Below are 11875 nucleotides of genomic sequence, written 5' to 3'. Positions count from 1 at the left end.
TACATGTTCCACCCCGTGGGTGAAAAAGTTGGCCCTTAGGTCTCTTTTAAAATTTTCCCCTTACCCTAAACCTATGCCCTCTAATTCTGGACTCCTCCACTCCAGGGAAAAGAACTTGTCTATTTACCCTATCCACGCCCCTCTATACATTAACCCCTCAACCTCTGATGTTCCAGCCTTTTTTGTCTCTCTCTGTAGTTCAAATCCTCCAACCCTGGCAACATCCTTGTAAATCTCTTCTGATCCCTTTCAATTTCACAACATCCTTCCTATAGGAGGGAGACCAGAAATACACACAATATTCCAAAAGTGGCCTAACCAATGTCCTCTACAGCAACAACTTGACCTCCCAACTCCTATACTCAATGCTCTGACCAATAAAGGAAAGCATACCAAACGCCTTCTTCACTATCCTGTCTACCTGTGACTCCATTGTCAAGGAAATATGAACCTGCACTCCAAGGTCTCTTTATTCAGAAAAACTCTCCAGGGTCTTACCATTAAGTGTATAAATCCTTCCCTGATTTGCCTTTCCAAAATGCAGCACCTCACATTTATTGAAATTATAAACTCCATCTGCCACTCAGCCCATTGGTCCATCTGATCAAGATCCCATTGTACTCTAACGTAACTTTCTTCATTGTCCACTGCATCTCCAGTTTTAGTGTCATCTGCAAACGTACTAACTATACTTCTTATGTTTATATAAATGATGAAAAGCAGTGGAACCAGCAAGTGACCAATCCCAGCTAGGAGGATTGACCTCTCTATCTTCATTGTCATGACCTTGATGGGAAATCAAACTCCACTATTTCACGAAAGTCATAGATGTGTAAATAACCAATTTAATCACCAGAATGATTATTTTGCCTGACTTTGACCACTACACAAGGGATGGGATGATGATTAGCACTGTTTCTTCACAGTGCCGGGGACCCAGTTTTGATTCTAGCCTCGAGTGACTGACTGTGTGGAGTTTTCACATTCTATCTTGCCTATGTGGGTTTCCTTCCACAATCCAAATATGTGCAGGTTACGTGGATTGGGACCATGCTAATTTGCTCTGTAGTATCCAGATTAGCCATAATAAATGTGTGGTTATGATGGTCTGGGCGGGATGTTGTTCGCAGGGTTGTTGCAGACTCAGTAGGCCAAACGGCCTCTTTCTGCACTGTAGGGATTCTATACCTAAGACAAAAAAAACTCATATCAGGTTTCATCAATTAATAAGAAAGCAAAAGTTAGAACCAGCCTATTCTCTAAAATTTAAGAAAACAGATAATTAATTATCAGATTATTAATATGCAAACTCAAACTACACCCCTTTTAAATACTCACACATTTATTCACACATAGCAGGCGTGACAAAATGTTCTGCAGAAGGATCAGGGATGGGAAGTAAACAAAGAGGATTGATGAGGGCAGAGTGGTAGACGTGATCTATATGGATTTCAGTAAGGCCTTTGACAAGGTTCCTCATGGTAGACTGGTTAGCAAAACACAACCCCTGGAAAGTAGGAACGTTTCAATTCAGTTCCGTTTCAGGAGTCTAGCAGTGTAGATTATCCTCTCTATATCTCACTGATCAACAAATGCTTCTTGTGAACAAAGCGTAGATCCAGAAATGTATAACTCTGATGTAATCCTGCATAACTTCATGCTAATGTTCTCAACAGAAAATTGAACAGGAGGTTGTTGGTGTAAAAGGGAATAAATTGACTTATAATTTGAGTAAAGTAGTATGATGTTTTAAAATAGTAAAACAAGCATTCCCTTGAGAACAGAAATCTCTCAGTGCCATGTTTGCTTCATGATTGACAGTGTTCACACATGCTAATATAACATCATTCACCCTCAAATCTAACCACTGTTAGCATCATTAGGCCTGTAGCCTCATCTCAGTGCAATGTTGGCTCCCTGAACATCTCTGTCAAACTCTCATTCTTCCTAATCTGAGGAGGCAGCTTGCTCTTTCATCTCCCCTCATTTAAATTCACTGCCATCATTGAACTAGGTAGGGCAGGGCATAGCGACCAATCACTATTCTGGGACACTGTGCAGTAAGTACTGGAATGCTCCTCTGATAGGCCCAGACAGTACAGGCACATCCTCGTAAGACAAACTGCCTGTTCAATGATGGCATGAGCAGCATTGTAGTGTTGTTCAGTATCAGCCTTAGGATTTTGCGCTGGTGTCATTAGCCTTACCTTTGTCACCTTCAATCAAGCCTTGGCGATGATGTGGTAGGCAAACATTGGCAGAACCTGGGACTTGTGTAGGATGTATGTATTGTGGCAACTCCCTAGATAGTGAGTCCATATCTGCAGATGTAGTTTTCTGTGGTCAAAAACGAGGTGTACATTAAGGGAGCGAAATTCTGTCTTGTTCGGGAATGTGGCTGAGTGATATCATGGAGCTGAGAACATCCCTAAGTGTGCAGTTAGTTCCCTTGTACCTGAGGGAACCCAGTGATCGCTACAATTTAATGGCTTGGGCACCACAAGCGTTTGTTTTTCATTCCTGTGAAAAGCTTTGGTGAGCTCATGAATACACTTGTGTTTTGCTGATTGGGAGATACCACACATGTACCCATTTGAGTTTTGAAAGGACCCGGTGCTTGGAATGTTAATGGGAGCTGTGGTGTTCAGCACCACAAGAATAGCTCTTCCTCTAAAGTTACACTACCACAGATTTAACTGCAGGAGGTGCCAAATGTAAGTGACATATTCCCTAATCAAGTGAAGATGCCTCTAGCATTGCCTTCACTCACCCGTAATGTTCTCAGTACAGTATATCCTCTTGCTTGGAGTGCTCAATAACGCTGAATACCCTGTTTCTCCTCTTCAGGTACTGCTTCCTCATCCACAGCTACAGTCCCCTGAGTGAACCTCGTGCCTCTATTTCTCTAGGTATTGTTCAATCTTTTTTCTCCTCCTCCTTCTTCTTAATGTTATTCAAGCTAATGCAGTTGGCTGGTTAAGTTGGTCAAATATCTGGTGTGGAATTACTAATCTGTGAAGAAATGTCATCAATGTGTATGTTGTTGGCATGTATTGCCCATTCCCAAATTCCCTTCAGAAGGTGGTGGAGAGCTGTCTTCTGGAACTGCTACAGTCCTGCAATGCTGCAACAACTACCACAAGAGTTCCACCCAGCGACCCTGAAGGAAGAGTGAAATATTTTCAAGTCAAGATGGTGAGTGGCTTGGAGGGGAATGTATAGGGGGTGGTTTTTCCATCTATTTGTTGCCCTTTGTCCTTCTAGGTGGAAGTGGTTGTGGGTTTGGAAGGTGCTAGTTAAGGAACCATGGTGAATTTCTGCAATGTATCTTGTAGATGGTGCCATGTGCAAGATCTTTGTGGCTTTGATCTTTATGTTTTTCATGCTTGTGGTCCAAACTGACTCTTGGTGATCTTCCTAATCCCCTGTGATATAGGGCACAACCCTGAAATCTACAACTTGCATAAGTTTCATCGCCAAGTTCTTAACTTTCATATGTTGGACCTGTAAATGCTCCTTCATGTTTATATGTAGAATAAGCTCCCAGCTCAATACCACTGTCACTGCTGGTGATTCTTAGGTGACTGTCTTATTAAAAGTTAATGCATGAGAGGACATGGTTGGGATATTAATGTTTGGATCTGTAAGATCATATTCACCTATATTCAGTAAGTATTTCCCTTCGGTGTAAAACCTTTGACTGAGAGCTTGAACAATCGTATTTTCGGTTTTCAGTTTCTGCCTCTACACCCTCAGTCGGATACATTTGCGTTGTGCAGGGAGATGTGCAAACAGACCTGGGGCTTACCCCATTTGCATATTCTGAGAGACCCAATATTGTAAACTGATTTAGAGAAAGATATATTAGAGTAAACTGTTCCTTTGAGTCTACAGCCCCTATCCTCCCCATACATTTATATGGAGATGACTTTTACCTTCCCTCTGCCACCCCCAGTCCTTCTTTAATACCCCTGTAACTATTGTCCCTTTCACTATTACCCTTAGTATGCCTGCTTTTCCCCTAACTCCTTTCCCTTCCAGATTCCAAGCTCCAGAGTCTAATCCTTACATCGCACCTTATTCAGTTCACCTGCTTGATTGCCCTTCTCATACACTTAATTAATCCAGTGTTGCCCACCCTTAGTAAACAGCTCCCAACCTTTCTTTTCCCAGTTTCCCCTACACAGTGACTTTGCTGCTGTGCATTCCAGTTTGCTCCTCCCATTCAGCAGGATCCTTCCTGTGCCCTCAATAACCACTGCCTTTAATTCCCTTTTACTCCTTTCTATCCAGCCTACATTTCTATCAATCTTTTCTGTTGAATCCTCCTTACAGCTGAGCCCCCTTTTCAGCAGCATGCTGCTTGATTTCCCTGGTCAGGTTTATTGGCATCAGCAAGTGTGGCTGTCTGATTTGGGCAGGATCATGGGCCCAATTAGCCTTCAGTCCTTAGACTTCAAGAGCTACAATAAACAAGACTGCACGTGACTTAGACTTTTCATAAGCTGGTTGACATGGTGAGGCTGCACCCCTGTAAGTGGTTGCACAAAGAAACTGCATGTTGACAAAGATCATAGAAAATTGTTGTACTCATTGGAGTTTGGAGGAAGAAGTCTACCCACAAAGTACAGACTTGATCTATATAGCTTTATGTGTGAACATATGTGGTCCCCAAGGCCAACAAAATTGCACGTTGACTGGCAAATCCAGCAGGCAAGGCTATTAACGAGTATTCATGGTGTGCTAATGAACACAACAAGTATTCATTAGCACACCATGTGGGGTGGCACGGTGGCTCAGTGGTTAGCACTGCTGCCTCACAGCACCAGGGACCCAGGTTTGATTCCAGCCTCGGGCAACTGCCTGTGTGGAGTTTGCACTTTCTCCCCATGTCTGTGTGGGTTTCCTCCGGGTGCTCCAGTTTCCTCCCACAGTCCAAAGACGTGCAGGTCAGATGAATTGGCCATGCTAAATTGCCCATAGTGTAAGGTGCATTACTCAGAGGAAAATGGGTCTGAGTGGGTTACTCTTTGGAAGGCCGGTGTGGACTTCTGGGGCCGAAGGGCCTGATCCTACACTGTAGGGAATTGGATCTATTCTAAAAGGTTGAGAAAGCTGACTCCCCTGAAAGGTTCTGCAACCTAAAGAGCAAAACTCTAACCCATCAGTGGGAAGCAGGAATTTTGCCTCCTATCCAGTTAAGTTCCTCACCCACCTTACCAATAGCTCCAGACGAGCCCAGAAGATTCTGCCCAATGTTTCAGGTTGATGGCTTTTTACCAGACCAGTACTTCTATGTCTCACCCACTTGTTGAATATTTTGAGCTCTTTCCATTTTTATTTTGGATTTACAATATCTCTGGTATTTTACATTTGATATATTTACAATTTAGAATGCTGTGTGATCAGCAGTGGAGCTTGTTCCCATGTGTCTGCTGCACTTGCCCTTCGATGTGGTGGAGCTCATAGGTAGTGCAGTCAAAAGGTGTTGTGGAAATGGAAATTGGGCAGTTAAGTGGAGTTCATGTACAAGTTCATTCACTATCCTTTTGAATGGCATAGGAGGCAATTGCCTCTTTTTTTTACATTTGTGTGGGTTTCTATGTTTAAAAATACATAAGATTTGCTGTACAAATGCAACATTTCATAATTAATACTATTGGGCAATTTGAAACGTTTTAATAAAATGTCTCCTTCACAAATAATTTCAACTCTAGAAGGAAATTATCATGAGTTTCTTGAGAAGAATCTTACATTTAAATCATACTTTATACCATGTTTCAAGTGTTTCACAACCAGTGAAAAGAGCTAAAAATCACACAACACCAGGTTATAGTCCAACAGATTTATTTGGAAGCACTAGCTTTCGGAGCACTGCTCCTTCATCAGGTGGTAATGAAGGAGCAACGCTCCGAAAGCTAGTGCTTCTAAATAAACCTGTTGGACTATAACCTGGTGTTGTGTGATTTTTAACTTTGTACACCCCAGTCCAACACCGGCTCCTCCACATTAATGAAAACAGCAATGATTTTTATATGGGAAAATATGACTTGTTTCTGACTCCAATGTTTTCATACTCTGTAATTGGGTAGACTCGACTGGCTGAATGGCCTACTTCTGCTCCTACTTCTTTATGATCTTGGGGTTTGATTGGTGATTACTATGACCAGCCTTAAGCCCTGCTCCATGCTGGACTTGATGGTAGCCATGATGTGGAGGTGCCGGTGTTGGACTGGAATTGTCAATGTCAGAAGACAGACAAAACCAGATTATAATCCAACACGTTTGTTTGAAATCAGAAGGAGTATTGCCCCTTCTGCATGTACAGACACCCAAGATACTTCACTGTAATACCTCAGTGGGCAAATATTAGTCATAGTGTCATAGAGATGAACAATACGGAAACAGACCCTTCAGTCCAACCCGTCCATGCTGACCAGATATCCTAACCCAATCTAGTCCCACCTGCCAGCACCCAGCCCTCCAAACCCTTCCTAATCATATACCCATCCAAATGCCTTTTAAATGTTGCAATTGTACCAGCCTCCACCACTTCCTCTGGCAGTTCATTCCATGCATGTACCACCCTCTGCATGAAAACGTTGCCACCCAGGTCTCTTAACCAGATATGTTGTTCTGACAATCAACAACAGTTTCATTGTCAACATTGGACTCTTAATCCCAAACTTTCTATTGAATTCAAATACCACTATCTGCCACAGCAAGATTTCAACCTCGGTCCCTGGAATTTTACCTGGCTCTGTGGATGAATAATTTAGTGGTAAGGCCATTGGCATCCCATTAAATCACCACTCTTCATTCCACAGAAACTCTCTCATTAACCCCAGCCAGCGTCAATCATTCCACATCAGTTCAAACCACTGGCCTCAATGCATTCTTTCTCTTGGACCTTGTGGTTTATAACTGCTGTTCGAGTGGCCACAGCACCTGCAGAGAAAGGTCCTGCTCCGCCAGAAGCAGCTGCTCAACTTTTGAGGAAAAGAATTCTGAAGCTTCAGAGAATTCTGAAGCTTCATTGTTGGCAATACTGCCTCCTCCACCCTCCCACCATAGAATCATATAATCTCTACAGTGCAGAAAGATGTCATTAGACCCATCAAGTCTGTACCAACACTCGAAAGAACATCCTATACACCAATTCCCCACCCTATCTTTGTAGCCCTGCATTTATCTGCCAATCCACCCAGCCTGCAGAGCTTTGGTCTTTAGAAGGAAACCCACGCAGACACTAGGAGAACATGCAAACTCCACACAGTCACCTAAGGCTGGAATCAAGCTCAGGTCCCTGAGCAACAGTGCTAACTACTGAGAAACTGTGCTGGCCCATTAACAAACTCACTTCGAAAGTCTGGGAGCAAATCCTGGTGAGCATCTCATTATGACATTTCTGTAGTTGGCTGAGGAAGAACCTTTCTAAGCTGCTGACAATCAGCTGACTGCCAGAGACCAGGCTCCTGCTCAGCCCAGGCAAGAGAGGACCCTGTGGTGTTGGCAACCAGGGACGTCATCCACGTACACAGGGAGGCATGGAAGTGGCAGACAGGTATGTGGGAGGCAATTATTTTTTTTATCAGAGGCTGAAGGATCACAGCTAAACTATGGGGGTGCAGCTGCCTGTGCCTGGTGTATGCAATCTTCTGGCTGCCTCTGTGGACTTGTTAGCAAACCTACACGTCATCACCTTCGCCATTGGTCGTCAGGACTGAAGGCATGGGAACAGGGAGTCAAGATGCCCTTCCTCTCAAGGGGATAGGGTGGTGAGAAGAGGCACATAGCTAAAGGAGGAACCACACACAGACCCATTAAAAAATCCCCCTCTGGGCACTTGAGTTGTGGACAGGTCCTCCATGTTTACTCTGCATCCCCTGTGCCAGTCTTTGGAGGTTTTCACTTGCACCCCGCAGCATATCAGGGTCACCTGGATGCAAATGCCCCTGGGGTTGCCCAGAAACAATGGATTTTGCTGCCAAGCAGGATCTCTCCACCCCCACTGTGGAATCTGGGATAACACCAGGACATAATGAAAGGAAAATAAACTTAAAAACAATTTTGAGGGTATCTTAGTCAAACTTTTGGTGACAATGGACTGTGTATGTACTATCACACAGAGAAAATGTGATTGGCTTTGCACTATACTAATTTGCTTGAGGATATGTGTAGTCCTGATTGTAACTGTAACTGCGTGATGTCAAACTTCATGCCCATACAGGATGTACCATGGATTAATGTCTTTGTTGACAGCCTAATGCAACAGGTAGAAGCAAGATAAAAAAGTCACATATAGGGCAATGAGATCTGCTGGAACCATTGCTCCATGTTGTCCAACATCCCTATTCTGTCCTTAGCCTCCATGTTCAAATGTGTTGATGTGAAGGATGCTTTGGTTTAAAGCACAAGATGAATGCTAGACAGGACAGCTCTGAGCATTGTCTTGCAAGGTGTGAGTGTTGATCCGAAACCAGCTGCTCGTCACCATGTTGTGGTACTGGCTGGTCTCTCCCACGGGATCCGTCACAAACATCCAGAAAAAGATCATCAAGTTTGTTTTGGGACAAAAGGCAACAGTCAAACAAGGAGATTTACGGGTAGCGAAAATTTCGTGAGAGAAGCAAAATGACCAAAGAATTGTTCCCAAATCTTATGCAAACTACTTTCAAACATATATACTTGGGATGTGCATATCACCGGCAAGAATGTCTTTTATTGCTCATTCTGAGTACAAGTTCAGATGGTACTTAAGTGTTAATTATATTGATGTCAGATTGGAGTCATACATGGGTCAGACAAGGTAAGGACAACAATTTTCCCTCCCTGAAGGACAGTAGTGAACGAATTAGGTTATTTGACAATCTGCTAGCTTTATGATCACTTTTATTGGCTTCAGTTCCTTATTTCTAGATGTATTAAAACAGAATTCAGATTATCAAGGTGTCACGGAGGGGTATGAAGTCTTGATTATTAGTTTAAGCTTTGAGATTACTAAACCAGCAACATACACAGAAGATTACTGAAACCTGTGAAGTTCTAAGTAGATATTATTGTCAATAATTTGGCTTGAAAACTAATTTAAGATGTTTTCAACTAGGTTCCCCATCACTTGTCTATTTCTACAGTTGTCCCAGGTCCCAGTGGAAGATTATTGCCTGAAAAGTATAACAGCAGATCAGCATTCAGTGACTTTTTTTAACGATTGGAATCAAATTCAAACACATTCCAATCAGAAACAAATAAAGGCTCAAAGTAATATTATAAAGTGTGACCAAAGTGAGTTTACTTTTGTTGACAGCTAAGATTTTTAACAATCAATAATGAGTTTGAGAACAAGTTTTCAAAAATACATAAAGAATTGTATTAAATATGCATATCAGCAAGTGCAGTAGGCAGAGAAGGGATGAAAGTGGATGGATTGTATAAGTCAAAATGTGCATGTGTGTGAAAGAGACAGCAGTTGCTGACTCCCCTCCCTCTCCTTTTATCAAAAGTCACTCCTCAGTGTGGCGAGGATGCTGAGAGCTCTCAATATGCTGCTCAATCTGATCTCCCATCGAAAGACAACAGGAAGCCTCCAAGTCCAGACTCAAAGCACGGCTGGCTGTTAAACGTCAATCAAAGCTGAAAAAGAGATGTCTGCTCCTGGACCAGCCAATTCCTTCAATGGAGAGTTTTTTTCTCTCTCTCTCTTCCCCGCCAACTTCAGCACCACATGAATTCACACGCTTCAGGCTGCACCTAGCAACAGGAAACCTGATGGAAGTTGCCTGTCTGGAGTGGGTAAAAGGCTCCTTTCTTGTTTGGTGAAAGATTCATCGCCCCTGGTTTGAAAGCTAACTCCTCCCTTCTCCAGAAACTTGTCATGAACAATGGCCAAGGCAATTGGCGGAGAAGATCACTCCCTAATCGCTTGTACATCATTGCTAAGAACTGACACCAACTTAAAACAGCTTTACTGAAGCCCACCAACCCCCTCTCCCCACCTCCAAGCCAACGCAGCATGAATGCCAATGAGCCCTCTATTACACAGTTTGATTTGTGCTGCTCATAATGTTTTATGCCTGTCCTGGTTCAGCCCAAGTCTGTGTAGATTTAGTATGGGAGTGAATGTGAATCGAGGCATTGTGTTCCACTTTGGCAACTAAAATTCCTCCCAAGCTCCATCACCCTCTTGCCTGATGTACATGTATATGAAGTAGCTCAAGGATGTCATTAAATCTGTCTCCAATTTTTTTTTATCTCCCTTCTTTGTAAAGCTCACAAATTATCACACCATGTGCAGCACACCATGAATAAAAAATGCACAAGCCAGGGCAATTTGACTAACATAATGATTATTTATGCATGTGGGAATTTCTAGTTTCCCGTTTTTTTTTGTGGCTGCTGCTTTCATTTCCCAAGATATTTGCCCCAACCTGTGGTTCAAGCTGTGAGGGCAGTAGACGACAGTAGTTTTCTTATAACCAGCATCAATGCTGCATCAGATCACCAGGGGGACAAGATTCACAAGTTCAGAGGTAGAGGGAGATTAGGGGACGTGTCACCATTCTTGTTAACTTGAATCAGGCAGTGATCTGGAGGTGTCCTGTCAGAAATCTGTGAACTAGAGAGACAGGATGTCCCAGAGTTCAAAATCACAGGCTTCGGTCTAACACTTGAGCATGCCCACTCCTCAAGATGGTGAAGAAGCCTTGCTAAATTTGAGGGGTAAAAATCTGATAAGCAGTGGAAGAAAATGCATAGAGGAGATACTATTCTTTTACAAAGAGCAAGGCACGATTTCCATAAATGCAATGCACTGGGACAAAAATCATCTTGCTCTACAAGTATAACATAAAATAACATTTAATTGCCATAATAAATCTCACTGCATTTTAACAAACTAATGACCTGGTTATACTACTTATTCTGCATTGAGGTGAAACAGCCTCAAACAGGTACCTGCAATATAGCCATGTCATAAACTGCTGCAATCTCAGCTGAAGGTTTAGTTAAGGTTAACAGTGCAGTACCACGAGTTACATAAAGCGGGCTTTAATTTAGGAGTGCTAATACATGTCGATAAAATTCTAAAACAATCAATCACTTGGTTAGTTATATTAAATTAAAAAGATATTTAATACCTCTCTTTGACTCCTCAAATGATGTAGGTTAATTCCACTTCATTTTATTCAAGTTATTCACAGGACTGAGAGGGTTGCAGACAAAGTTGTGAACAACAACCTCTACTACTGTAAATGGGATGTATTACCCCTCAGCATCTTCCTCCTCTCTGCAGACTTGTGCACACGATTGATTGCAATACTGTTTCTTGGTTTAGCTCCTCAATACCCAATCATTCCCAGAACAGTTTAAAAATAAGGAGGCTCCCATTGAAGAGAGAGATAGGGAGGAATATTTTCTCTCACAGAGTCTGGTCTTGGAAATTCTCTCCCCAGAGAACAGTGATAGAAGGATTATTCAATATTTTTAAGTGTCAATGGTAGCCATGATTTGCAGGTGCTAGTGTTGGACAGCAGTGGACATTTCACCTGAAGAGGGAGCATTGCTCCAAAAGTTTGGGATTTCAGATAAGCCTATTGGACTTAGTGGGCGGCATGGTGCCACAGTGGTTAGCACTGCTGCCTCACAGCGCCAGAGACCTGGGTTCATTTCCCGCCTCAGGCGACTGACTGTGTGGAGTTTGCACATTCTCCCTGTGTCTGCGTAGGTTTCCTCCGGGTGCTCCGGTTTCCTCCCACAGTCACAAAGTTGTGCAGGTCAGGTGAATTGGCCATGCTAAATTGCCCATAGTGTTAGGTAAGGGGTAAATGTGGGGTATGGGTGGGTTACGCTTCGGCAGGTCGGTATGGACTTGTTGGGC

General features: G+C 42.9%; 1 protein-coding gene across 1 annotated transcript in view; it reads right to left on the bottom strand.

Annotated features, from left to right (window-relative positions):
• Nucleotides 1–869: 869 nt before the first annotated feature.
• rhcgb (Rh family, C glycoprotein b) overlaps nt 870–11875 on the bottom strand; it is a 75585-nt gene continuing 64579 nt past the window's right edge. The window contains exon 11 of the mRNA XM_043677258.1: nt 870–1188. The gene's annotated coding sequence lies outside the window, so the exon portion shown is untranslated. The remainder of the gene's footprint in view (nt 1189–11875) is intronic.

This window comes from Chiloscyllium plagiosum, chromosome 36, assembly GCF_004010195.1.
Source record: "Chiloscyllium plagiosum isolate BGI_BamShark_2017 chromosome 36, ASM401019v2, whole genome shotgun sequence".
Taxonomy (NCBI): Eukaryota; Metazoa; Chordata; class Chondrichthyes; order Orectolobiformes; family Hemiscylliidae; genus Chiloscyllium; species Chiloscyllium plagiosum.
The sequence above is the reverse complement of the archived record's forward strand: the minus strand, read 5'-3'. Positions and strand labels throughout refer to the sequence as shown.